At 42.5% G+C, this 6,671-nt stretch overlaps 1 non-coding gene across 1 annotated transcript; it reads left to right on the top strand.

The window, feature by feature from the left end:
* The first annotated feature begins 1,721 nt into the window (after positions 1 to 1,721).
* Positions 1,722 to 1,825, top strand: LOC116910642. The gene has a single exon (XR_004389179.1). It is a non-coding gene; the product is annotated as a U6 spliceosomal RNA (small nuclear RNA).
* Positions 1,826 to 6,671: the final 4,846 nt, after the last annotated feature.

Raw genomic sequence — 6,671 nt, forward strand, 5'->3', positions numbered from 1 at the left:
ACTGTTCTAGAAACAGTTGAATTGCCACAGACAACTGCTCAAAGAGCCAGAGTTGGGGTCAATCTAAAGTCAGTGGGAAAGTTCCACTGCAAACCTCCAAGCACAAAGACCCCTCACTTCCAGGGAGGGTAGGGCTAGTTTAGTTCCCAGAGCAACTGCAAGCCAAACTCCCAACCAACCTCCCCTTGAGTCCCAACTGTCCCCCCTTGGAAAGTCCAGAACTGTGCACTGATCACAAGTCAGTTTAGAGGTCACTTTGCCCCATCAATAATACCCTGCCTAGGTACCAATTGTTTGAATTCTGCTCCAATTGTTTGCAAGGTATATAACTCCCTGTTAGAGTCTGCTCTGGGTTGTCTCCCCTTTAAGTGGGATGACCCCGACATGTTAGAATGATTAAACTCCTCTTGCTATTGCATTGATCACTGCCTCAGTGAGTCTCATTCAAGAGGTCCTGGAAGAGGTTCAATTCGGACCTCACACTGCAAGTTTTTGGCTGTTAAACTGCTTGTTTGCTTTAATTTGCCCCTGCAACTGCCAACTGGATATAGTTTTTCTACGTGCTTTATCTTTAAAAACTTCCTGTAATACGCACTTGAAACTGGTCTTGAGAATTGTTTTTCTCCAGGCAGTCACCCATCTTAATGTAAGACTCTCAATTCATTCAGACTTTGGTCTCTACCTCACAATAAAGTCTGCCCCTGGGATGCCATGATGAGAAAGTATTCCCCACAAGGCTCTCTTCTTACCCCTGTGTGTGTGAGACTACATACATACTAAAACATATAGTTTATTTATCATTATTCTTTTCTTTTTCTTTCTTGAGACAGAGTTTCTTAATGCAGTCTGGAGCTTGATATGTAGATCAGGCTGGCCTCAGACTCACAGAGATCTGCCTGCTGAGATTAAAGGCATGTAGGCCACAACGCCTGCTATTATAATGTAAGTTAAAAGTTCAGTTTCAAAGAGAGAAAAGAAAGTATGCGTGTAAAACAATGCTTTTAAGAAAAAGTGTATGGGTGCTCTGTATGTCTGTGTACCACATGCATTAAGTGTCCTTGGATGCCACAAGAAGGCACTAGATTTTTCTGGAACAGGAGTTATGGATGGTTGTGAGGTACTAGATCCTCTGGAAGAACAGTCAGTGTTCTTAACCAATAAGCCATCTCTCCAACCTAACAATGCTGCTTTAAACATCTTACTCAAACTAAAAATGACAATTAAAAATGGAGATGTCTGACATGGGAAGAAAAAAAACAGGGACACGGGGTGGGGGTGGGGGACCTTTCAAGTGCTAGAAACTGAACTCTGGGGCTCACACATCCTAGAAAAGTGATCTACTTTTGATGGTTTGCTAGTTGTTTTATATTAATGAATGAATGAATTCATTAATATTTTCAAAACAGGGTTTCTCTGTATAACAGAGCACTGGCTGTCCTGGAACTCACTTTGTAGACCAGGCCAGTCTTAAACTCACAGAGATCTGCTTGCCTCTGCCTCCCTCCTGAGTGCTGGTATTAAGTATAAATATGTATTTAATATATATGCATATAAATAACATACATACATATATAAAACATATACACACATATATGCATAATCTAAAAGAAAGTGTATATTATATATATACAGATATATAATATCTTATACCTTATATACACATGTGCATATATACGACTTATAAATAAAGCATCACCTCTCTGGTGTAGAATAAATATTAAGTGTTTGCTCTGGCAACACAGATAGTAACACTGGAATGATACAAAAAAGATTATCATGGCCCCTGTGCAAGCATATGACAATTTGTGAAGCATTCCAGATAAAGAAAAATAGAAATGTCAAGATACTTTGAAATCTGGGTTGCAACTAAACACGAAAGAGAAAAAGGAGTTACACGTAAACTAAAGCACCATTACCACAATTTTCAAAGCTTAAATACTAGTTTTAGAAGTTTTGTGACTTGAAAATCTTTTTTCTTGTCAACACTTACTTATTCATTTATTTACTGATTGTGTGTATGTGTGTAGGCATGTATGTGCCATGAAACAGTGTGTAGTCAGAGGAAAACCCATGAAGTCAGTTCTTTTCTTCCACCATGTGATTTCTAAGAATTAAATTCTAGTTTGCAGATTTGGAAGCAAGCATCCTTACCTAATGACCATTCATATTGGTCCTAGGAGTACCTTATTTACTTGTTTATTTATCAGTTGTTGGGTATGAAGGTGCCATGATGCACATGTGGTGATCAGATCAGAAGACAATTTGTGGGTCCTGGGAATCAAACTCAGGTCGTCAGGTTTGGCAGGAAAGCCCCTTACCTGGCTTTCTATGCATACTTTTTAGATTTTTACATTTATTTAGTATATGTGTCTGTGTGTGTATGAACTTGCATGCAAGTGGCACAACTCGTGATCCCTCAGAGGTGATCAGTTGGATCTTTCGTTCCACCATGTAGGTCCTGGGACTAGAACTCAGGGTCCTCAGGGTTTGGCACTAAATGTCTTTCTCATTGAGCTATCACACCTGTCCCCTAGTGATACCTCCTTAAACTAATAACAGTGTCCTTAACAGGTCCGCAGCCTTCACAAAATTCAGTTACAATATTTCACAAGGTGTTTGTCATTACTGGCCTACTTATGCATACCATCTGCCTTAGGACAAAGAGGTGACATTACTAAGCCAGGCATGGTGGCTGACACGTGTCATTCCAACACTTTGGGAAGCTGAAGTACAAGGATTGATTGCCTCAAGTTTGCAGCCAGTCTATACTGCATAGTAAGTTATGGTAGCCTACGCTACAGAGACCCTGATTTAAAACCAATAAACCAACCACAACACCCACAGAATATTGAGTCAGGCTTGGCAATGCATACCTGTGATCCCACTACTCCAAAGGAGCCAAGAGGATTATAAATTTGAGGTCAACTTTGGAATCACAGAAGTCTCAAATTTGAACAAATGGACTGCAGATATAGCTCAGTGGTAAATGGCTTCTCTAGCATGTGTGAGGCTATAGATTCCCAGCACTAAAGTGATAGGTTATTTCTCCACCGCTGAAACGAACCGATTCAAGGCAGATTAGACTATATTAAAAGCACTTTTATTGGAACGCTGCTCTCGGGGTGGGGGGGGTAGTTCACTGGCCTCAAGGACCAAGGCCAGGGAAGTCACTATGTGGAAAGGGGGAGGGGAAAAAGGGTTCAAGCCTAGAGAAAGAACAAACAGAGGTGGGGGTGGGGGGTGCAGACTAAAACATCTGAATTATATAGGGAAGAGCCTCTGGGAGAAGAAGGTAGCTCAGCCCTTGGGCTGGAAAGCTCAGAGTTGGGAACAGGGTATGCCATCTAGGAACTGAGGGATGCTGGGAGAACCTGGAGGTCAGGTCTACTTTTGATATCTAAAATGTGCACTGCACCTACCTCAGTCCCTTGTCCTGCCAAACAGAAAGATTCATTTTGTAATTACATTTTATTTATTTATTTCCTGAAAAGGAAAGCATGTGTGGAGGTCAGAAGACAACTTTCAGGAGTCAGTCCTCTCCTTTCACCATGGGGGCCTGATCCTTTTCAGGTTTTTTTTGAGAACAGTGTCATTATATAATTATGACTAGCCTGTTACTTAATACATAATGCCCTTAAATTTGAGACAGTTTTCCTGCCTTGGCCTCTGAATGCTGGAATTACAGATGAGACAATGTGGGACAGTGGACCAGGAAACTTGGTAAGGCAGAGGGATTCTGAGATCCCAGTACCCAGATACCCACCTGAGATGGTAAGTGCCTCCCTCCTCCCTACTAGATTGCTTGCCCTGAACTCGTGTCCACACTCCCCACGTTGTTCACATTGCCCTGAACAGAGTTCTCTATGCTAATGAGGTATCCAGAGACCCTGAGGGTTTAGCCAATAAGCTTCCCCTCCCACACATTCCTCTTTACAAACGGTATTTAATCTCTGGTCCACCCTGAGGAGTTGGTTTGCATCCATTTTCCACAATGAACAATCAGTAAACAGTTTGGAACCAAGGACTGCCTCTTGCATCAAGAACCCCAGTGAGGAGCATGAGAAAGCCTTCTGCTACCTAAGTCTCCCACAGAAGGCCTCTCTGTGCTCCTAGACAACTGTTGCCAAGCTAAGGACTTTCCACAATGAGCTAAGCCGAAATTCTCACCCCACAGCTTCAGGCTTGTCGCTGCCCTCAGCCTACAGGCCCCAAATTCCCAGCTGCCTGAATGTCCAGGAGTTAGGGAGCACCCGGTCTTGGCCTCGTTGTGGGCCCATGGACCCCCAACACTTCATTCCCTACTCCTCTGTGTGGCACCCCAGCCGCGACTGGATTCTCAGAAGTCAGGGAACCCCAACTTTGGTCTCCCACATGATAGACTGTGTTTTCCTACCCTGAGTGTGTCTTAGCACTTCCCTAAAGCCCAGCCTCTCCAGTGGTACTTCCACACCCCGGAGGGGGTGATGGGGGAAGAATGAGGACCCACAAGACGCCATGCTCTGCCTTTGATTTTTTTTTTCTTATAATAACTTGTGTGTGGGCATGTATTTATGCCAGGGAGTTTGGGCGCATCAGTGCAATGGAATGCATATGGCAGTGAGTGAACTACTGGCCATCACCTTCCACCTTGATTATGCTGGCTTGTGTTATGTCAACTTGACACAAGCTAAAGTCATCTGAGAGGAGGGAGCCTCATTTAAGAAAGTGCCTCCAGAAGACCAAGGTATAGATAAACCTGTAGGACATTTTTTTTTTTTAACTTAGAGATTGATGGGGAAGGGCCCAGTCCATTGTGGATGGTACCATCCCTGGGCTGGTGGTGCTTTGATCTATAGGGAGGCAGACTGAGCAAGTCCTGAGGAGCAAGCTAGTAAGCAGCACCCCTCCATGGCTTCTGCATCAGCTCCTGTTCTCCAGGTTTCAGCCTTGCTTGAGTTTCTGTCCTTTTAAGATGAGCTGTGATGTGGAAGGGTATTAGTGTTTCATCACAGCAACCGTAACCCTAACAAAGATACCACTGCATATTCCAGGTCAGTTAGCCCACAAGCTTCTAGGGAGTTTCCTATCTGTCTCACATCTCAATGTAGGAGCAATAGGATTGTATAGTGCCACTATGCTCAGTTTTACAAGCATTCTGGAGATTTGAACTTAAGTCTTTATGCTTGCATGAAACACACTTTATCCACTGAACTATCTCCCTAGCTCTGATAATAATTAAAAAGAAAAAAAAAACACTCAACAAACAGAGATGTAAAGAGTTGGAGAGATAGTTAAGTGGATAAAAATATTTGCAGTTAAACCTGAAGACCTGAGTTGGATTTCTGGGATTCACATGGTGGAAGGACAGACTACTGGAAGTTGTCTCCACAGCTCACATGATCAACTGCTCTTGCACAACCTTGCATGCTCGCTCTCTCCCTCCCTCTCCCTCTCCCCCTCTCTCTCTCTCTCTCTCTCTCTCTCTCTCTCTCTCTCTCTCTCTCTCTCTCTCTCGTACCAGACAGACAGAGAAGAGGGAAATTCCAACAGATGCTGCCACATAAATTAATCTTGAGAACATCATCCAAGTGAAGCACATCAGTCCCAGAAGAACAATTACTGTATTATTGCATTTGCACAAAGTATATATTCATGAAGGCCATGAAGGCCACACTCAAAACTCAAAGCAGCGCTGGGATTGACAGGGACTAGAATGTGATGCAAAGTTTCAGCAGAGAATGATCACACACACACACACACACACACACACACACACAGTGGTTTTTGGTGTGTGTCTCTGTGTTTTTTAGTACTGGGAATTGATATTCAACATTCAAGGCAAGCATTCTACAACTGAGACGCATCCTGAACCCTCTTTCTATTTTTTGAGATTAGGTTTCAACTGCCCAAACTGGACTTGTGTTCACTCTGTATGCCAGGGTGAGCCTTAGAACTTTGATCATTCTGTCTCAACCTCTTGAGTAGCTGGGACTACAGGTCTGTGCCACCCTGTCTATTAAAAATTAGATTGTAGATATTAACAGCATCTAATTGCCCAAGTACACAGTCAAGTAGTTTAACTTTCCAAAATGACAAAATACAAACTCAAAAAGCAAATCCACTGCATTTGACCAAGCTAACTCCATTTTTCTCTTTTTATTTACTTATGCTATTAGTTTTTTAATAATTTTTTTCATTTTATGTATATTGTTGCTTTATCTGCATGTCTGTGTGAGGTCGTCCAATTTCCTGGAACTGGAGTTAGAGAGTTTTAAGATGCCATGTGGTTCATTCATCCTCCGGAAGAACAGCCAGTGCTCTTAACCACTGAGCCATCTTTCCAGTCCTATCATTCGTTTGTTTGTTTTCATTTGTCTTTGGTTTTGTTGAGACAGGGTTTCTTTTGTGTAGCCTTGAGTGGTCTGGAACTCAGCTATTGGCCTGCCTCTGCCTCCCAAGTGCTGGGACTAGAGGCCTGTGTCACCACTACCGGCACCTTTTCTCTCTCTCTTCTCTCTCTTTTTTTTACCTTTTCTCTTTTTTTAACTATCTTCTCACCTAAACCCAACTGCTTTATAAACATTAAGCACGAATTCTCCCTGTAGATAGCACCTAATAATTACTGAATGCTCAAATACAAATCTTATATAAGCTAAACAATGTATTTACATAAACCATATTTTTGTCCAGTT

The sequence above is a fragment of the Rattus rattus genome, chromosome 9 (genome assembly GCF_011064425.1).
Source record: "Rattus rattus isolate New Zealand chromosome 9, Rrattus_CSIRO_v1, whole genome shotgun sequence".
Taxonomy (NCBI): domain Eukaryota; kingdom Metazoa; phylum Chordata; class Mammalia; order Rodentia; family Muridae; genus Rattus; species Rattus rattus.